This window comes from Procambarus clarkii, chromosome 37, assembly GCF_040958095.1.
Source record: "Procambarus clarkii isolate CNS0578487 chromosome 37, FALCON_Pclarkii_2.0, whole genome shotgun sequence".
In the NCBI taxonomy this organism is placed as follows: domain Eukaryota; kingdom Metazoa; phylum Arthropoda; class Malacostraca; order Decapoda; family Cambaridae; genus Procambarus; species Procambarus clarkii.
Window position 1 is genome coordinate 39,882,437 of NC_091186.1, and position 22,916 is coordinate 39,905,352.

A 22,916-nucleotide genomic window follows, 5' to 3' on the forward strand; every position below is an offset into this window, starting at 1 on the left:
ATGACAATTGTAGAGTTTTTGTTGATCTACAAGGAGCATTTGATAAAGCCAATGGGGAAGTAATCTTATACGAATTAGCCAATCTGGGAATAACAGGGAGATTGCTACACTGGATAAGGGATTATCTACAAGGCAGAAAAGGTCAGGTGTATTACCAGGGATACATGTCTGAGGAACGGAGGTTTCAGTTAGGTACCCCACAAGGGGGAGTATTAAGTCCCACCTTATTCAATGTATTAATGAACAGATTAGCATCAGAGATGTATCCTCCAGGGGTTACGACGATCATATATGCTGATGACATTCTTATACAAGGCACTTCTGGGAACAAAATTCAAATTGCTCTTAAGGGGTCATCTAGATGGAAATTGAAAGTTGTTGTAGGGCATTGAAAATTTATTATCCTGATACATGTGAAAGGTGCTGCAACTGGGCCAAGTTTCAGCATCGCAGCCTAAATAGAGAGGGAGAAAAAAAATAAAAAAGTTTTTTTTAGACAATTTTTCAACAATGTTCAAATCATTTCACAGGCCACAATTGTGAACCGAAATCAATTCTATGAAACTTAGCTATGACCTTACTATATAATAAAGATTTGTGTGGTGGATTTTTATCCCAGATGTATTTAGTGCAATAATACAGATTTTGTAAATTTCCCAAAAATCCTATGCACTAATATGATATTTATAAATATTTATAAAATCAATAAATCTACGTAGAAAGAAAAGCCACCACAATGTTTTAGAGGCATAAACTTTACATATAATGTGCAAGTTTCATGTAAATTGAATAATAAATAAAGTCTGTGAAATCAGATAAAATTGTAAAATATTTACCTGCACAAACGGAGTTTAAAGTTCAGCCACCTTTAGCTGAGGTTGATGTTGACCGATATCATTCAAAATTTGCACCCTTGTAGATAGGCATGGGTTCAGTAAGGTGTGCAAGTTCCATGCAGATCGCCTGATAAATAAAAAAAAAAAAAAAAAAAAAAAAATAACAACAATATATATATATATATATATATATATATATATATATATATATATATATGTATATATATATATATATATATATATATATATATATATATATATATATATATATATACATATATATTTGCTACCAGTTTTATATGTACAAATATATATGAAGTAATATCACAATATAACACTAAAACATACTAACCTAATATAATTGGTCAGTAATATGGGTCCTCAAGGTGGCACTGGAGTGGCACTAGTAGGCACCTGCGCCATAGCTGGGGTCAGCTCCCTCAGGGGCCTTTCTTGGTTTGGTTGTGGGTCTCGTTGGTCTCTGCATATCCTTGTCCTTTTTGTTCAAGTACCAGTCCCGTACGTCACTTTGTGGTAGACCGAGGAGGTTGTTCAGTGATCCCATCACATACCCAGCGTTATAGTTGACAGCTGTCATTGCCATGGCAAATTCTACCATTACACGACTGCAACAGCACTTGAGGTGCTGGGCCCTGCAACATCAAGAGCGAGAACGTCTGGAGTAGCAGGTGGAACGTCTGGAGTAGCAGGTGGAACGTCTGGAGTAGCAGGTGGAACGTCTGGAGTAGCAGGTGGAACGTCTGGAGTAGCAGGTGGAACGTCTGGAGTAGCAGGTGGAAGACCTGGAGTAGCAGGTGGAAGACCTGGAGAAGCAGGTGGAACGTCTGGAGTAGCAGGTGCAAGACCTGGAGTAGAAGGTGGAGAATGTGCGGTGGCAGAGGGTGGGATTGTGGGGGGGGGGGATAGCGGTCTGCAACAAGTTCCTCACACTCGCGGCTGAGAGGCCTCCACGATCTTCACTCGTCAAAGTGCGTAATCCATGGATTCTAGCCAGCTCGCACCTTCTACGGGCAGCTAGCATGCTTTTAGCTTTCAGAGTTTTCCTCATCTTCGTTTTGTACGTCATTTTGCAGTAAAAATAGCACAAATACTGATAATTCTGGGAGATATTGTGAGCGCGCGTCCACGATAGATCCGCTAGCTATCGGACACAGAGAGTGACTGACTTATGTTAGCAATCCCATCCCTCCCTCACTCGCGACTGTGGTCAATAAGTGAGTTTATATTTGTTTTATGCATCACACGTTATTTTCAACACTATTACGAAATATTAGACAGCTACAACGTAAGACGCAATACCCCACGGCGCACCCAGGCCGCGAGAACCGGAATGGGGAAACTTGCAGCGGGAATTTTGACTCTAATTACGTTATTTTTCAAGATAACATGAAACGGTTTTCACCACAGTGTTGCCAGAACGTTGTAGTATTTTTCAGAATTTTTTGTAAATTTTCGAAATTTTTCGGATTTGAGCAGAGATGTCCCCTTAACATACTTGGTACAACCTGTCACAAGTTAGGCTTAGTTATAAATGCAGATAAAACCAAATACGAGTATAGGAAACGAAGAAATATAACACTTACTCTAAATGGTGTGGAACTGAGCCGTGTTCAGAAGTACAAGTATCTAGGCATGTATGTTCGATACACATGTGAGAGTAAAAATGCTGAAATAAATCATATCAGCACCTTATGTAAAGCCCGTCTGCATCCTCTGAAAGCACTGGCTTTTTCTGGTAAAGGTGTTGGGGTACCTATCTTGCGGATGTTATACATAAGCACTTAGTACCACGCCCTGCCCTGATGACTCTATTACTCCCTTATCTATCCATATCTGAACTATGGTATTTGTGCTTGGGGCTCTACTACCCAAAATCACTTACGTCCTCTAATTACTCAACACAAAGCTGCTATTAGGACAATATCCAATTCTGGCCCCAGACATCACTCGGTACCCCTACTCAAATCTCTGAATATGTTAGACATTAAGTCACTGCACATTCTCTCATGTGTATTATACATATATAAAACGCTAAACTATAATGCCAATCCTGATCTCAAAAGCTTCATAGAAGGTTGTAACAGAACCCATGAGCACCACACCAGAAATAAATACAGTTTTGATATTCCTAGAGTACGACTTAATCAAACCAGAAATGCTCTACAAATCAAGGGGCCCAGAGTGTGGAATGACCTTCCCAACCATGTTAAAGACTGTACCTCTCTAAACCAGTTTAAGTTAAAAACGAAGCTATACCTAATAAATTCCCTGTAACCTACCTTACCCCTCTGTTGTCAACCCATGTATGTTTTTTTTTTTTTTTTTCAAATCAACGCTGTTTGAATGTAATTTTCTGTAATAATTTGTAATTGTATTTGTGCTGCTTTTTCAACAATGTTCCCCCCTCTTTTACCTCTATTTTTATTTGTTCTCAACACATTTTATTCTTTTTACCCATTAGTTTTAAGTTTTAGTCATTAATGTTTTTCCTGCCCGAAACGCTTTGAGTAATAGTGGCTTTAGGCATTGCATGTACTAGCTCTATCTATATAGCCAACAAACTTTGTAAATTCCCTTTATGTATGTACCTTACCTAAATAAAAATTATTATTATTATTATTATTACTGTTCGGTCCCTGATAGACTACGCAGCACCCGTATTGTCTTACACAGGCCAAGGCAGAATTAAAAAATAGAGCTGATACAGAACGAGGCTATGAGGATTATTCTTGGATGTCAAAGAAATGCAATGATTGAAATAATGAGAATGGAATTAAATTTACAGAGTGTGTGTGATAGAGTCCGTGACATTAACACTAGAGTATCTATTCGTTTCATGTGGAGAAAAGGAGGGGATAAGCTGTTTGAGAGCGTTCAGACCTGCTTGAGTGACTGTTATAAATAACAGTGTGTGGGCTATGGGGTACTGGTACTATTAAGGGGTAAGGGTAGTTAGAAGACAAGAGTATCAAATATGGGAGAGCTAAAAGGCCCGGCCCCCAAAATAAACTATCCACAGTAGTAATAACTTGCTACTAGACCATATATGTTAGTCTAAGGGTTGATCAATGCGCTCCCACATAGGAAGAAGGGATACTCTGTAATTCATGTACTTATTTATTAACCCCTTAACAACCCCCCATATACACTCACACCAATAACAATAATAATAACTTTACCACACTATCTTACGTTAAAAGCCTTGGTCCACTTAGGCAGGATACAAGGTTTACACTAATAACAAGCTAGGGTAAAGTACTACTGGATAAGCACTGAAGCTGGATGCAGCTTAGGGTAGGGAAACCACGTGGGACCCTAATACAAAACACAACACTTAGGGGTACCCAAACACTGGCAAAATACTATCCCCAGGTCTCACCAATCGTTACTACCAGAGTAGGCACACTTAACACCATATAATACTTAACTTAAGGGTACAGGAACTTAGGGTAAGGGAAATAAGTAAGAGGAGAAGGGAGGAGATTAGGGGTGCAGCCACAGAGTAGGTCTCGTCCGCACGAATACCAGCCAGAGAAGAGAGAGCTCCTAGCGACCAGCTGGCCTCCCTCATGTCGTGGTGCCGGAAGGAGCCTAATTGATCGTGCAGCTAAGCACATTAAAGATCTTCCCCTATGCAACGTATTGTTACTTTATGAATGATTAGAAAGTATTAGTAAGCAAAGTTGGTGCCTATGTTATTATTTAATAATCAACCCCCAGCTCAGTCTTTAAATGCTCTTTGAGAAACAATAATAGTCTTACGTCTGGCAGGGAAGATACAAACAATTGCCGTTCGAGTTGCACTCAACTTGTACTACTAGAAAGTTTAATAGCTCAATTTTGACCTCTGGTTTCCACTGGAGAACCCAGGGTCGTAACACTCCTCCCCCCTTCAGAGAAAAAAAAATGTGACTACTAGAATAGTAGTCATATTTTTTTGTAAGAGTATACAGAGAATAAAAAGAAAAAACATATGACAAAAACAAAAAATCAATCAAAAACAATTTCTCTGCAAAAAAAAAATACAAAGGAGTTCTCTGAAAGAAAAAAACACAAAAAATAAAAGAACAGGGAAGTAAAGAAATTGGACACGGAATATTTAATGTCACAGGAGAACCTAAAAAAAATAACTAAAGCATGACAGTTGGTAAATGGCTTTCTGTGGCTCAGATGAATGTTATTCAGGCAACCGGGACAGAGCGTCGGCCATCACGTTGAGTCTGCCCAGTAGGTGGGTAATGGAAAGATTGAAGTCCTGTAGGTACAACGCCCACCTGAGGATGCGTTTATTCTTACCCTTCATCTGAGTCAGGAAAACTAGTGGGTTATGGTCCGTGTACACTTCCACTATATTACCTGTGAGGTAAACTTCGAACTTTTTACATGTTAACACTAGCGCCAACGCCTCTTTTTCTACCACTGAATAATTGTGTTGCGCCTTGTCGAATTTCACAGAGTAATAATATACTGGGTGTTCCACCTGATCATCCCCAGTTTGCAACAACACTGCACCAGCACCCGAGTCAGACGCGTCAACATGAATTTTAAACGGTCGGTCGAACCTTGGACTAGCAAGCACTGGGGCGGAAGCTAAGATCAATTTCAAATTTTTAAATGCCTCTGCACAGTCTGATGACCACTTAAATTTAACGGCTTTCCGCAACAAGTCTGTGAGAGGAGTGGCAACACTGGAAAAGTTCTGACAAAAACGTCGATAGTACGCACACATACCGATAAATCTTTGAACGTCCTTTTTAGACTTTAGTACTGGATACTCCAGAATGGCACTGATTTTATCTTGCCGAGGTAACACTTTTCCTTGGCCCACTTCATAACCGAGGTACGTCACTGTGCCTTGGCCAAAATGACACTTTTTAGCATTTAAGGTAAGATTTGCCCTTTTCAAGATGGCAAACAACTGGCGTAACCTAGCTATGTGGTCAGCCCAATTACTGTCAAAGAGCACGATACCATCTAAATACGCCCGACAATTTGGCACCTTAGCGAGTAGAGAGTTCATGAGTCTCTGGAACGTGGCCGGAGCATTACGCAAGCCGAACGGTAACACTTGATACTCAAAAACACCCTCGGGTGTCACAAACGCCGTTAGCTGTTTAGCACGTTCAGTGAGTGGGATTTGATAATACCCCCTCGAGAGGTCGAATTTCGAAACGTACTTGGCATTTCCCAACTCGTCGATGCAGTCCTCGAGGAGGGGCAGCGGATAGGCATCCACAATGGTCACCTTGTTGAGCTGCCGATAGTCGGTGCATAATCGCCAGGAGCCGTCTGGTTTGGGGACCAAAAGGCAGGGCGAGCACCAAGAGCCCTGGCTCGGCCGGATGAGGCCGTGCTGGAGCAAGAAGTCGACCTCCTTCCGTACGATGGCCTTCTTTTCTGGACTCATCCGATAGGGTTGAACGGGAATGGGAGTGTAGTCCGTCAACTCGACATCATGGCAAATGGCATCAGTCTGGGTCGGGACCTCCCCGAACAGACTGGAGAATTCATCAACCAACGACTGCACCTCTTCACGTTGGGCCATCTGCAAATGGGACAGTCCCTCCACAGCATTCACAGAACTAGAATTATTGAAAATGAGATTAGTTGGGTCCCCAGAACAATCATCCCCTCTCTCACTGGAAATGGAAACATTGGTTAGTGCAATGGGCCTGGGGCCCTGGAACTTCTTCAGTCGATTTACATGTATGAGCATTACCTGGTTACGTTTGTCAGAGTGCCTCACTTTGTACGTGAGGTCCCCAGTCTTTTCTGTCACAATGTAGGGGCCTTCGTATTTGTGGGACATAGTGTTCCCTAGTCGAGGCTTTAATACCAGGACAGGGTCGCCAGGCTGAAATACCCGTAACTTAGATTTAGCATCATTACGTTCTTTCATCTTTTCTTGGGCCTTGCCAAGATACTTAAATGCAGCCGCCTTGCAGTCCTTGAGTCTCTGGTGGTGTTGCGCAAAGAAAGCCGAACCTTCGGATAACGTTACGTTCCCTAACAGATTCTCCTGTAACATTTGCAAGGGTCCACGAACTTTATGGCCAAAGACTAACTCAAAAGGAGAACAGCCCACTGAACTTTGTAATCCCTCTCTAGCCGCAAACAAAACATACGGTAAATTCTCATCCCAGAAGGTGTGGGAACTCTCGCACGATGTCTTCAACATCTGCTTCAGAGTTAGATGGAAACTTTCAATTACCCCCTGACTCTGTGGATGGTATGGGCTGGAAACCTTATGAGTTATTCCATGTTCCTTACAAAATTGCTCGAAAACATCAGACTTAAAATTAGTACCATTGTCAGTTTGCACGACCCGAGGCAGTCCAAAAGTGGAAAAAATTGCAACATACGAGCAACAACAGTTTTTGCTCGGATGTTCCTTACAGCAAAAGCCTCTGGGTAACGAGTAGTGATACACATCATCGTGATTAGGTAAATATTACCAGACTTAGTTCTCGGTAATGGTCCAACACAGTCCATTACCACATGAGAAAATGGTTCCTCTGGCACGACAATAGGCCTTAGAGGAGCTTTAGGTGGAGTCTGGTTTGGTTTCCCAACCAGTTGACAAACAATACACGCATTACAAAATTTTGCCACATCGCTTTTCAGCTTGGGCCAGAAAAAATACTTTAAAATTTTGTGATACGTAATATTAATACCTTGATGTCCCCCCATAGGATCATCATGAGCAGCTGCCAAAACTCTTTCTCTATAGCAGATCGGCAACATAACCTGGTGGACTACCTCCCACTCATTTGACAAGGGAGCACTCTGTGGTCTCCATTTTCTCATCAAAATCCGATCATTGTAGTAGTACCCAGTTGCTGCGTCTACAATTTCCTCCATAGAGACGGCTGTTTCATGACAATCTGCAAGAGTGGGGTCAGCTTTCTGTAACTCACTCAAGGAGGCATCTAGGCCTTGGTCAGATGCCATTGGCCGAAGCTCAACAGTGTTCTCCTCCACCTCCCCACTACTCTCGGTAGATGGCGGTGGCAGGCTCTCCACAATGTCCTCGGCCACGTCATCGAGTCGGGCCATGAATGTGTCCGCGAGGTCCACTTGGTTTTCACCACTCGGAAAGCTCCTCGTGACCTCGGGATTTACCACCTTGGCAAGCACAGGGCTGCCCTTACATTTAAGTCCCATAGACCTGGTCACCGCGCACGCAGGGTACACAGCATTATCCTCTGCGGCGGGTGGATCCAGGCAAACCTTAGGGGTAGGCAACATAATAGGCAGTCTGGAGTCCCCTACCTTATCCCCTGCTAAATCATTACCAACTATTACATCAACATTAGGGAAAGGTAGGTATGAAGTGACTCCGACTGTACAAACACCCTTGTGGAAATCAGATTCCAGGGTAACCTTATGGAGGGGTACTGCCCGAGTATCACTAGTGACACCCTCGACCAGTACCACCTCTCCAGTGTCGAGAGTGTTGGCACCTTGCAATGCACTCTCTAAAATTAAAGTCTGGATGGCACCGGTGTCTCGGAAGATCACCACGTCCTTCCAGGAAGAACCTTCAGACAAAAGTAGTCTCCCTTTCGATAAGAATGGGGTAAGCAAGTCCAACCACTGTGGGTTGGAGGTCTTACTCCCTAACCCTTCCGAAGGCCTCAAGCCCTGTGTCACAACTAGAGCATAGGGTCTTTTTTCTGGGTACAGTTGCCAACAACGGCTAATATTGTGGTTTGAACGATTACAGTGACCACAAAAACGTCGGGTAGAAGAGACAATACAATACAATACAACAATACAATTTTATTTAGGTAAGGTACATACATACAATAAATATTTACATGGATTGTTTGACTTATAGGTAGAGCTAGTACATACAATGCCTAAAGCCACTATTACGCAAAGCGTTTCGGGCATGATAAACTTAAATGACAAGCTTAATACTAATTGAGCATAATGAGTAGAATGAAAACAAGAAATGAAAACATAGATGAAAAAGCAGCACAAATACAATTATGTCGACAAACAGCACTCTTTAAAGAAAAAAACAGACATTGGTTGACAATAGAAGGGTAAGGTAGGTTACAGGGAATTTATTAGGTATAGCTTCGCTTTTAACTTAAACTGGTTGAGAGAGGTACAGTCTTTAACATTACATTACTAACAGAATTACCCTTCGGTTCACCTTTAGGTGCCGTTGGGCTAGACACTTTAACAGGGTTAGTTATGTCTGAAACAGAAGGTGCATTAGGTAAAGGGTTAGAATGAGCTGGTCTGGACTGGCTGTGGGTATAAGTTTTGCTACTCTGTGGGGTATAATTATTTTTATTGGGCCTTTTGCCCGCCAATTGGTAGTTTTCTGCCAACTTGGCCAAATCCCCTATTTTAGAATTTACCTCTACCCTTCCTCTAATGTAATGTGATACGTTCTCTGGCATAATATCTATAAAATGCTCCATTAAAACTAAGTTCCTGAGAGCCTCGTATGTTTCGGCTTTCGCCGAGCGAATCCATCTATCAAATAATCGAATTTGATCATTCACAAATTCAGTGAGCGGTTGGTTGTGAGTAGGCCTAAGGTTGCGATAAACTTGGCGGTGAGCTTCAGGAGTAATTTCATATGCCCGCAAAATACATTCCCTGACTTTATCATATTCGAAACACTCGTCGTCAGGCATGTTTATAAAAATATCTTGTGCTTTACCCCTAAGTCTTCCCTGTAGGATTTTCACCCACTCTTCCTTTGGCCAGTTCATGGACATGGCCAATCTCTGAAAATGGTTGAAAAACCTTTCAGGGTCTGACTCGGAAAATTCAGGCAAATTATGCTTTTTCTCATAATGCCTGGGGTTTGAATCCCCGGCAGGTGGAGGTCCAGTGGCATTCGCTCTAATTCTAGCCTCCTCGGTTTTGAGTCTTTGCTCCTCTAATTTTATTTTTGCTAACTCTAAAGCTAATTCTCTCTCCCTATGAGTTGCACTTTCTGCTTGGCTAGGCTGGCATAAAGGTGTATCACTTGCCAATAGTTCTTCATCAATACAATGTTGTAATATTTCATTCACCAAAGTCCACTTTTTATCTGCGACATTTAATTCTAGGTCAAATTCCTTGCCTAACAATACTAAATTAGACTTGGTAAGTTTCTTTATCTCTACTGCTGAAGGCTCCCTTGCCAGTCTTTGCATTTCAGAAGACATCACTAATAATTTTAGCTTCCAGCCAAAGAAAAAATTAAAAAATAAAAATTGGAAAAAAAACAAAAATTTGCACGGCCCCTAACACAAGGCCACACTAACCTTAATCGTGAAGGGATCCAGCTGGGTGTCCAGTCAGTGCAAGAATGTCCTTTGCTAGATGAGCTGGACCCTAGGCTAGCACACAACCGTTCTGCGGAAAACAAAAAAATTTAATTTTGGCACTCAAGAATCTAATTTTTTACACTTATAATGTTCCTCCGGGACAGGCCCCCACTTGTTATACATATATGTGTGGAGCTTCTATGGGGTACTGGTACTATTAAGGGGTAAGGGTAGTTAGAAGACAAGAGTATCAAATATGGGAGAGCTAAAAGGCCCGGCCCCCAAAATAAACTATCCACAGTAGTAATAACTTGCTACTAGACCATATATGTTAGTCTAAGGGTTGATCAATGCGCTCCCACATAGGAAGAAGGGATACTCTGTAATTCATGTACTTATTTATTAACCCCTTAACAACCCCCCATATACACTCACACCAATAACAATAATAATAACTTTACCACACTATCTTACGTTAAAAGCCTTGGTCCACTTAGGCAGGATACAAGGTTTACACTAATAACAAGCTAGGGTAAAGTACTACTGGATAAGCACTGAAGCTGGATGCAGCTTAGGGTAGGGAAACCACGTGGGACCCTAATACAAAACACAACACTTAGGGGTACCCAAACACTGGCAAAATACTATCCCCAGGTCTCACCAATCGTTACTACCAGAGTAGGCACACTTAACACCATATAATACTTAACTTAAGGGTACAGGAACTTAGGGTAAGGGAAATAAGTAAGAGGAGAAGGGAGGAGATTAGGGGTGCAGCCACAGAGTAGGTCTCGTCCGCACGAATACCAGCCAGAGAAGAGAGAGCTCCTAGCGACCAGCTGGCCTCCCTCATGTCGTGGTGCTGGAAGGAGCCTAATTGATCGTGCAGCTAAGCACATTAAAGATCTTCCCCTATGCAACGTATTGTTACTTTATGAATGATTAGAAAGTATTAGTAAGCAAAGTTGGTGCCTATGTTATTATTTAATAATCAACCCCCAGCTCAGTCTTTAAATGCTCTTTGAGAAACAATAATAGTCTTACGTCTGGCAGGGAAGATACAAACAATTGCCGTTCGAGTTGCACTCAACTTGTACTACTAGAAAGTTTAATAGCTCAATTTTGACCTCTGGTTTCCACTGGAGAACCCAGGGTCGTAACAGTGACGTACACACTTCCAGGAAACTGAGGGAGACACGCTACACGAGAGGATTAGCTCATGACCTCAGGGAATACGACGTACTTGACTGCTGTAAACCCTCTCGACAGTGTAATATGTCTGCTCCCTGGAAAGTACAGAAAATAGATGTCAAAATTGTACCCCTCAAGGTGAAAAAGATTCATCATGAACCGGGACAATTACGGTGTTTGTATGGAAGCATGATATCTCTGTTACTGTTACGGCCCTCTCGGGTCGCAACTGGGTTCTTACTCTGATGTTATTAGAGGAAGGGTATCTGGCCCCAAGCCAGTAGTGGCTTTCAAGGGATGAGATCCGTGACGCAAGTAAAATAAAAGGGGAAGGGAAAGAAAGGCAAAAGCTTAAGATTATAATTAATACCTTCACCAATAAATAATATATAAAAGTTACACAGGGGGAGGGGTATTAACACTACACAGGGGAAGTATATACACAGTCGTCTTCTCCTGAAGACGCTGGATCCTCTCGGTGCCAAGTCCTCGATGCTCTCGTGGTCTCCTGACGAATCCTTCGATCAAGCTGAGTCTACCCCTGACCCAGGCCAGCCAAAACACAGTTCCACTGGGGGCACCGCCATGGAGGCCGTCAACCACAAGTCCAGCAAGCTGCTGGCAGGTTCCGGATCAGCAATGCTGTTCAGGCCACTCCACGAGCGATACTAGGGTAGCGCCCTAGTCAGGAGCCTCGTGTGATACCACAGATCACTTTCCTGTCCAGAATACCCCAGTGGTCAATCGTCTCCAGCAGTCGGTCCCGGGGACGACAATCCTTCAACTGCCACTTCACTGGCAGGGTAACACCACAGTGTTCTTCCGGGAGGCGACTCACAGCTGCTGCAGCAAAGCACAAGGTATGGGGACGGCTGCCTTGGGTAGACTCAACTTCCCTTACAGCAGTCCCAGGTCGACTTTGTAAGCAGACACGTCATCAATAACAGGGACACACTAAAGCACCTCACTTACAGGCTCAGACACAAACGCCCGACGTATCCACTCCATAGATGGCGTCGTCGTCTGAGCACCACCTCACCAGAGGTCAGCAGCGGCTGTGTTGTGAGCTGCACAGGACTGGAAACTGGCCCTTGTGGCCGGTACACTTCGTCCTTGCCAGGTGTCGTCGTCCATTGGGAGGGGGTTTCGGAAGCTGACCCACAGATGGCGCGGTCGTCACTGCTCCGTGCTCGGACGCTGGATTCGGGTCCGTAACAGTTACCAAGAGGCAACAGTTTACATGTATATTGCGACGGGTCGGTGGCGGAGGATGGCAGGGCCGGGTGTGGTGTCCTAATGCACCACACCCAGCCGTATTTAGTCTCCGTGGTGTAGTGGTAAGACACTCGCCTGGCGTTCCGCGAGCGCTATGTCATGGGTTCGTATCCTGGCCGGGGAGGATTTACTGGGCGCAATTCCTTAACTGTAGCCTCTGTTTAACGCAACAGTAAAATGTGTACTTGGATGAAAAAACGATTCTTCGCGGCGGGGATCGTATTCCAGGGACCTGCCCGAAACGCCACGCGTACTAGTGGCTGTACAAGAATGTAACAACTCTTGTATATATCTCAAAAAAAAAAAAAAATAAGGGATTACACGGAGTTTGGGACTGTGGACAGGATAATTGAACTCCGGCTTAGTAATTATATATCATCCACACTAGCTGAACTGCAGGCCATTCTGGCGTGTTTGGAGGAAGTACGTCATGACGACAAAAATGTTTTTGTATTTGTCGATAGCCGAGGAGCACTGGAGTCCTTAAACAGTCGAAACCCAGTCTTCATGTCTATAGTTGAGGACTGTAAGAGAAGAATAACTGAGATACAGCTGAAAGGTTATAGTGTGAAATTCATGTGGATTCCATCTCATGTTGGAATAGTGCTCAACGAGGTGGCGGATGACTTGGCCAAATAACGTGCCACATCAAAACCACAAGTTGACATTGAATGTGAATTCACAATGAGACAAATAAGAAGCAAAATCAGAAATATTCAGGCACAGGCAGGAGTGGAGAGGAGAGAGATAATGTATGAGAGTAGTCAAACCATGCAACACTACATGTATGTGAGTCAAAACACCCATTTCACTTATGGTAAAAGGAGAAATGCTTGGAGTGACTCTGTGTACATGCGGCTCAGGCTTGGGTACAAATATTACTGGGAATATGGGATAGATGTTCATGATAATGACACGAAGTGTAAACTATGTGGTATGTTAAGGTCTCACACCCTTGCCCATTATGTTCTTGATTGTCCGTTGATTAATGTATATAGAAACACTGAGATAAGGAGCTGTTCCTGAACAAATAGCCTGGATGTGTCACAACGGAAAGGTTGATGATATTCTTGAGAGATATACGAATTTTGCACCAAGATTGTAATGTTTTGTTGAATTATCTGTAGGTGTCTTGCAAATTGTCTATACAGTATACCTAGGTCATAAAAGTATTTGTGTGTACGTCTGATACCATACTACTTGTGAAGGAGGAAATGTATATGTTTACCTCTCAGAATGTTTGGTAATGTGTTTATTTGTGATGTGTGTCTATGTAATTATTAATAATTAGTAATTAGTGTGTCTATGTATATATTAATACGTTGTACTGAATGGGGTGAGAATAGCTTGAGCTACCTCATCCCTTTGTGTGTATTTTACCTCAATAAACTTATTTCAATTTCAATTCAATTTCAATCCCACAGACTTAGACACATGTATGGCTGTGAAACTGTGTATGGCTGACTCCATACACAGTTTCAAATGTAGATATGATAGAGCCCAGTAGGCTCAGGAATCTGTACACCAGTTGATAAACAGTTGAGAGGCGGGACCAAAGAACCAAAGCTCAACCCCCGCAAGCACAATTAGGTGAATACATATTAACACATATCTCTCAGGCAGCTATCCAAGCCTCTCTTCTCCTTTCACCAGTCAGCCCGACAGATGTTATGTCCATCATACACTCACTAAAAACCGAGGCAGGGAACATCAGTGAAATTCCGTTCATTGTATACAAGAGCGCCTCCCATGCCCTTGCGCCACCTATAGCTCTTTTGTTCAACAAATCCATAGAGTGTCATACCTTCCCTGATATCCTTAAAAAAGCAGGAGTAACGCCAGTTCATAAAGGAGGTAATTCGGCGGACATAAACAATTATAGACCAACATCAAACCTACCAATTCTATAAAAAATATTTGAAAAAATTATCTACAAACAGCTCTATTCCTACCTCGTAAAATTCGACATACTCAGCCCCTGCCAGTTTGACTTCCGGTCCCACAAGAGCACCAATGATGCAATCATTATATTATAATCTCCTTGACGTAATCTACTCAGCCCTTGACAAAAATGAATTTCTGATTGGACTCTTCATTGACCTAAGAAAAGCCTTTGATAGTGTTAATCACAATTACCTCTTACATAAACTCCATCATTATGGAATCAGAGGCCTTGCTCTGGACTATATCCGATCCTATCTTAGTGACAGACACCAATATGTAACCATCAATGATACAACCTCTTCCACTCTACCAATAACCGTTGGAGTGCCACAGGGCAGCATCTTAGGACCTCTTCTATTTCTTATATATATCAATGATCTGCCTAATGTTTCTAATATTCTTAAACCTATACTGTTTGCTGATGATACTACCCTCATCTATTCAGACTCCAACCCACATACACTAAACAATGTTGTGAATAATAAATTTAAAAAAGTCTACTTATGGATGTCAACTAACAAACTAACACTAAACATAGAAAAGACCTACTACATCTTATTTGGAAGCAAATCATCGAATGCAATTCAGCTACAGATAGACAACATTAACATTAGTAATAAAAATGATGGAAAGTTTCTTGACCTATTCCTAGACAAGAGACTCAACTTCAGCACCCACATTCAACACATAACTAAGAAAGTCTCTAAAACTGTTGGTATACTCTCTAAAATCAGATATTATGTTCCTAACTCTGCTCTCCTCTCACTATATTATGCACTAATCTATCCCTATCTGAATTATGGTATCTGTGCATGGGGGTCAGCCACTGCAAACCACCTCATGCCCATCATCAACCAGCAAAAATCTGCTATCAGAATTATAACAAACTCTGCTTTCAGACAACACTCAGCTCCCTTGTTTAAATCCCTAAACTTGCTAAATATTAACTCCCTCCACACATTCTCTTGTGTCAACTACATTTACAAAACCCTGTTCTTAAATGCAAATTCTGCTCTGAAACTCTCCCGGACAGATGTAATAGGACCCATTATCACCACACCAGAAATAAATATCTCTTTGATATCCCCAGGGTCAAACTTAATCTGTGTAAACACTCTATGCAAATAAAGGGACCCAGTGTATGGAACTCACTCCCTAGTGAATTGAAAAGCTGTCCAACTTTTGCCCCATTCAAAAACAAAACCAAAAAGTACCTAATTTCATCTTCGTAGTTTCCCACAATGAGCTTTAAATTTGCTTTGTATCTAGTGTTACCAAATCTCCCAATCTTTATGTACTTAATCCAAACAACTATCTCATTGTGTTCATTGCTGTCTTCTTTTTATGTGCTTTTGTGCAAGCTATATACTGTATTGTGCCTACTAATTTTTGTTAACTACCATTCAAGCTGTCATTGCAATCAATCTGAGCTACCTATATGTGCCTTAATATACCTACAAATTTTTCTCATCTTATTTTTTTTCTTGCTATGTATCTGTTATCATTTTTATAAATTTTACTAGTATTTACTACGTAAAATTTTCTTAGATTTATATATATATATATATATATATATATATATATATATATATATACATGAAGGTACATGGACCTGCCCGAAACGCTGCGCGTACTAGTGGCTTTACAAGAATGTAATTACTATGCTATGTATCCTCACAATCCCAATGTACCTTCTTGTATATAAATAAATAAATAAATAAATAAATAAATAAATATATAACACTGCAAACCAGCATGACAGGGCGGAGCTCATCGAAACCTTTCAAATACTAAACAATTTGGACGATGTCGATCTGGACACTTTCTTCAAAAGGTCAGATTCTCGGGTTCGAGCTCAACAAGCCTCAATGTAGGACAGAAAACAGGAGATGCTTTTTCTCCCGTATGGTTGTAAACCCGTAGAACAGCTTACCCGCCAAAGAGTAGGTAAGGCAAACGCCAAATCTGTACTGGGTTTTAAAATACAGATAGAAAAGATCCTCCAGGCAAATGGGTAGAACCTTTAACAAGCCGCCAGCTTCCTGTCCTCGTTGAGGCCACCAATATTAGTGGCTTTCAGGTAAATTAAACTTCAGCAAAGATCAGTAACCAAAGAAAATGGGAAGAGCGACGTGGCGAGTAAGCGAGCGAGCGAGTGACGTCATCACAATAAAGGTTGCTATAGACGTCTCCACGCCCCGGTAGTTCGCATGTCTTAAAGACCTGTGCCCACAATACCCGCCAAATTGTTCCTCCCACAGTACTCTCAGGACACTTGTGGCAGTGTAAGTGTGTGGTGAGGCCACACCACTGAAGACATTGAGGATATAGCACGAGGGAGAGACAAAACTGTTGAAGGAAGGAGTCACTGGCTCCACCTGACCACCTTGTTCCTCGCACTCTCATCATCCTCCGTAAGTACTGGAGTACTTTCTGCTCCACCATTGTCTTACACCCCAACATGCATTTGTTGGGGTGTGGAAATAGGCCTATGGCATTGTTGGGATGTGGACATTGGTCTATCGAATATGATCATTTTTATAATAATAATAATACGAAAATCCACTGGGACTGTGTGGTGTTGCAAACCAACAACCAAAGCATTGCCAGCCGCATACTCTACCACTGTACCACCACTGACTTCCTAAAAGTTTTATAATCGGATTTCTACTGATAACACAGGAAGTCTGTGATATCCTGATATCACAGGAAGTCCTGAAGCCAGTCCAAATTTTATGTAAGACCCCCCAAGCACTCGGGTGAAGGATAAAGTACTGTAGTTCAATATTGTATGCACAACTTCAGATACACAGAAAATCACACTAAGGTGATATACATAAATGAACAATCCACTGAGGCTGTGAGGTAATGCAAACATTGCAGGTTTGCATCATCTCACAGCCCGAGGGAATTTTCTCATTGATGTATATCACTTTTGTGTGATTTTCCGTGTGTAAATAATAATAATAATATTATTATTATTTATTCAAAAGATTGTGTGTACAAAGAACATAAGAGTATTGTTCAATGAAGAGACAGGAGTTACATATACTAATGAAGCTACTATTATGCAAAGCGTTTCGGGCAAAAATTATTAATAATATAAAAATTGTTTAATTAATGTTGTGACGAGTAAAACACTTAATACTATTAGAGTAGTAAGCTAACAAAATGAGAATGTTCCAGGAAAATAAAAAATTAATACAAAGAAGGTGATACTTAAGGATGACAAGCATAGACTATTACATTATGGAGTCAGTAGTTCTAGCAACAGTACAGTAGTTTATTTGCATTAATTATAGAATGGAAATACAAGTTGTAATTTAGAAAAGCAAGTGAACTGCTCCTCATAACATTTTTTTTTTCACAAATCAGAAGATAGAGTAACATACTATAATTTAAGGTTAATGGGGCCAACACTTACAAATAACGAAGATCATAAAGGACACGAGTAAACACTTTATCAAAGAAATGCATGAAATTAGATGACATTAAATGTTGACAGTAAATATAGAAATTAAATGAGTAATACAGTGTGTCCTCGGCTATGGGGCATAGCCGATTTATTCCAGTGTGGAATTCGTTCCATCCGTTCGGCCCCAGCAACCCCCTTTCCCCTCCCCCCCCCCAAAAAAAAAAAATACAATCACATTAATGCATATGCCAGTACACATTTGCCTTATGAAAAATTTAAATAACGAAGAATTTATATTGAAATGAAATAAATTGATATGGCATGTTGCAGTACTGTACTTACCTTACCAGTTGAGTTGTAATTACCTAAATGCAATTACCTAAGTGTAGTTACAAGATGAGAGCTATGCTCGTGGTGTCCCATCTTCCCAGCACTCTTTGTCATACATATCACGCTTTGAAATTACTGACGGTTTTGGCCTCCACCACCTCACCTAATTTATTCCAACTGTCTACCACTCTGTTTACAAAAGTGAATTTTCTTATATTTCTCTGGCAGCTTTGTTTCGTTAGTTTAAATCTATGACCTCTTGTTCTTGAAGTTCCGGGTCTCAGGAATTCTTCCCTGTCAATTTTATCGATTCCTGTTACTATTTTGTACTTGGTGATCATATCACCTCTTTTTCTTCTATCTTCTAGTTTTTCATATTTAATGCCTCTAACCTCTCCTCATAGCTCTTGTCCGGTCCGTCTAATTACCACAAGCTACACAAGCTTCAGAAAGCTTCAGAAAGCTTATGTTAGTAATGAATAAATATGATATATTTACTCATTATAATGTTGGTGCTGAATGTACAACACGAGAAAACATAATTTTAATCTGAAAAACTATATTTTTATTAAGAAATTAGACGAAAATAAAGAGCTAGTGACGCCAAATAAAGTCGACGATCCAAGCGTCGGTTAGGTTAGGTTAGGTTAGGTTGGTTAGGTTTGGTTAGGTTAGGTTAGGTTAGTTTAGTTTAGGTTAGGTCAGCCTAACCTAACATGTCATATTTATTCATTACAAACGTATTGCCAGGAAGCTTTGTGAAGCTTGTGTAGCTTGTGGTAATTAGACAGACCACTCTTGTCCTTTACTTCTGGGAGCCACTTAGTGGCATGTCTTTGCACCTTTTCCAGTTTGTTGATGTGCTTCGTAAGTTATGGGCACCATACAACTGCCTCATATTCCAGCTTTGGTCTTACAAAAGTCGTGAACAATTTCTTTAGTATTTCACCATCCATGTATTTAAAAGCAATTTTGAAATTAGAAAGTGTAGCATAGGCACCTTGCACAATGTTCTTAATGTGGTCCTCAGGTGACGGTTTTCTATCTAGAACCACCCCTAGATCCCTTTCTTTGTCAGAATTTTTTTAAAGATTTCTCACATAATTTATAGGTTGTGTGGGGTCGATGTTCTCCAATTCCTCATTCCATAACATGGCATTTATTCACGTTAAATTCCATTTGCAAAGTATTGCTCCATATACTTATTTTGTCCAGATCTTCTTGAAGGGCATGACAATCATCTAGGTTTCTTATTCTTCCTATTATCTTAGCATCATCAGCAAACATGTTCATATAATTCTGTATTCCATCTGGTAGATCGTTTATGTAAACAATAAACATTACCGGTCCAAGAACTAAACCCTATGGTACTCCACTTGGGACATTTCTCCAATCCGACACATTGCCTTTGATTACGGCCCTCATTTTTCTATCAGGAAATTTTTCACCCATGTTAGAAGCTTACCTGTCACCCCTCCAATATATTCATTTCCAGAACAACCTCTTATGTGAAACTGTCAAAAGCCTTTTTTAGGTCCAGATAGATGCAGTCAACCCAACCATCTCTTTCCTGTAAAATCTCTGTGGCTCGATCATAGAAACTGAGTAAATTCGTTACACAGGATCTTCCAGATTGAAAACCATACTGTCTGTCTGATATTATATTTTTTTGTCCAGGTGTTCTACCCATTTAGTTTTAATTATTTTTTCCAATATTTTGACAATTACAATTGTTAATGATACAGGTCTATAATTGAGGGGGGTCTTCCCTGCTGCCACTTATGTAGATTGGAATGATGTTAGCCTTTTTCCACACATCAGCTACAACTCCTGTAAACAGGGATGCCTGAAAAATCAGTTGAAGTGGAATGCTGAGCTCAGGTGCACATTCTCTCAGAACCCAGGGTGAAACTCCATCTGGACCAACTACTTTGTTCTTACTTAGCTCCTTGAGCATTTTTTCCACTTCGTTTTTAGACACCTCTATGTGCTCTGTTGTTCTCTGGAATTCTTATTGTGTCTGGTTCCCTGAAGATTTAATTTTGTACAAACACACTTTGAAACTTTTCGTTTAATGTTTCACACGTTTCTTTTTCTTTTTCCGTGAATCTATTTCCCATTTTCAACCTCTGAATATTATCCTTTACCCTGCAATTTGTTGTTTATGAATTTATAGAATAGACCTGGTTCTGTTTTGCATTTGTCCACAATTTCTTTTTCAAAATTTTTTTCTTCCTCTCTCCTCACTGACGTGTAGTTGTTTCTCGCATCTTTGTATCGCTTGTATGTTTGGGGGTTTGGCCTCTTGCTATATTGATTCCATTTTTGTGTCTTTTGGTCTCTGGCCCTCTCACAATTTCTGTCAAACCAATCCTGTTTCCTAGTTGTGTATCTCTGCTTTGGTATAATTTTTTTTGTGCCTTTATCATGTATGTCAAGTTTTGTGAAATATATCTCATTTACTTCCTTGCCTAGCAACAAGTCTGTCCAATTATACTCACTAAAAAAAATGTCTAAGGTTGCCATAATGTCCTCTCCTGAAGTCAGCTTTTTCAACTGCTTCAACCTCCTTATTTTCTACCAGATTATAATGCATTGCATAGTTTATTCCCAAAAAGACATGGTCACTTTTACCCAAGGGAGGAAGGTACTGAATATCAAATATCTCTTCCTCCTTCCTGGTTAATATAAAATCTAGCATGGAGGGAACGTCCCCTTCCCTCATCCTCGTAGCTTGTTTAACATGTTGATACAAGAATGTTTCCAGGATGAGGTCTACAAATCTACTGGTCCAAAAATCCTCTGTTCTAGCTTTGTATGCTTCCCAGTATATGGATTTTAAGTTGAAGTTGCTGACTATCAACAGTCATGATCTATATTTATCCGCTCTTACTATAAACTCTCTCATTATTGTTATAAGACCCTCTCGTTCACTATCTAGCTCCCTCTTTGTCCATGTGTTGCATGGCGGTGGACTATGTGCATTTATGATCATTAGTTTATCATCCTCATAGGAGATCTCTAATGCTATTACGTCAACTTCTCGTGGATTGGCAATCATTATTTCGTTCACCATTAGGTGTACTTTCACCAGCACAGCAACGCCACCGCCTTTCCTAATTTTTCTGTCCCGTCTCCAAATTGAGTAGCCTCTTGGGAATATGACCTCATTTAAAATAACATCTTCAAGTTATGTCTCCGTGAGTGCAACAATGTCTGGTGTCTGAAGCTGTATTACATCACTTAACTCCAGTATCTTTGATCTTAATCCATCTACATTGGTGTATACTATTTTCAGGAACATGTTCCCCCTCTCCTTATTCATCACTACCCTTCTCTCTAGCAATTTTGTTGGGTTGCCTTTTTGTACCATTTTACAGGCCTGCCTTCCCTTATCAATTTGTAGAAAAAAGAATTGATTTCTTCTTCATTTCTGCTCTCATTTAGTTTTTTACCTCTATGAGGTTTAGTTTCAGCTTCTCTCTGTCTTCTCTTGAAAGATCTCGTCTTAACGATCACACTTTCCCATCCTCATCACTTTGTAATTTTCAGCATTCCTTAGTACTTCTTCCATCTATTTGGCACCGTTTAGGGTGATCCTCAAAGATCGATCTTTCCCTTTTATGTACCTGCCTATTCTCCTGTAGTCGCAGACATTCTCTATGGTAGTAAGACCTTCCACGAGGCCAACAATTTTATCTACTACTTTCGCTTCTTCTACAGCTCTTTCTGACCTAGATATTATCTTTTCTTTGCAACCAAAAATTATCAGGGACTTGCTCCGATCAACTGTGTTTTGTACCAACTTTGGGTTAGATGCCAATTCCTTCCTCATCTCCAGCCTAATGTTTGTTTTATCTTGGTTGCTGCAGTGTTTGGCTTCCTTTACTACTTCTTCAATTTTTTCCTTCTCCTTGGCCACTTGTGCATAGGTTAGTTGCATATCCTTCTTGCACTGTTCTATTCCCTGTGTAACTTCCTCCATCTGTGCTGACAAAAGCTGTTTCTCCTGTTGAATTTCCTTACCTAACCTATTGTAGTCATTTATGTTTAAATTTGCTTCTTCCAAAGCTATTTTTAAGAGTTTATTTTCCTCTTCCATGACTTTGCAATTTGTTTCCAATTGAGTCTTGTCCTTGCACAAGTCTTTCACTAAACCCTCAAGACATAAAACTTTGCTACACAACTAGTCATTACTTTCTTTCAATTTACTGATTATTTCTACATGAGAGTTCACTATGGTATCTAATTTTGCCAACTTGTTGTGTAGACTTATATCAATGCTTTCTTCATTGAATCCCCCAAAATCAAACTCTGTTTTTCCTCTTGCTGGCGGCCATCTTGAATATTCTTGTCTGCACTAGAACACTAGGGTAACTTTGAGTTGTGTAGTGCAAACTTTGTTAATCTCAATATCCTGAGAGTGCCACACATATGATATGAATATAAATTGTTTAAAGAACAGTAACTTTTCTAACAAATGTACATTATACACTACAGTCTGTACATAAAGTACAGACCACTAGAATCACACTACTGCAGTACACTTATATCATATAAACTACACTTTGTATATTTAATGTCATTAGAACTGTGCTGTACAGCTCAATTGGCACTCTCAGGTAA

The 22,916-nt window shown here is 40.7% G+C and overlaps 1 protein-coding gene and 1 long non-coding RNA gene across 2 annotated transcripts in view; one reads left to right on the forward strand and one right to left on the reverse strand.

The window, feature by feature from the left end:
- Positions 1-345: 345 nt before the first annotated feature.
- Positions 346-2,073, reverse strand: LOC138371983 (uncharacterized). The gene is made up of 3 exons (XR_011230607.1): positions 1,189-2,073; positions 837-963; positions 346-454 (listed from the first exon to the last, which is right to left on the reverse strand). It is a non-coding gene; the product is annotated as an uncharacterized lncRNA (long non-coding RNA).
- Positions 2,074-16,708: 14,635 nt separating this feature from the next.
- LOC138372112 (tripartite motif-containing protein 59-like) overlaps positions 16,709-22,916 on the forward strand; it is an 85,820-nt gene continuing 79,612 nt past the window's right edge. Inside the window, exon 1 of the mRNA XM_069337405.1 lies at positions 16,709-16,959. The gene's annotated coding sequence lies outside the window, so the exon portion shown is untranslated. The remainder of the gene's footprint in view (positions 16,960-22,916) is intronic.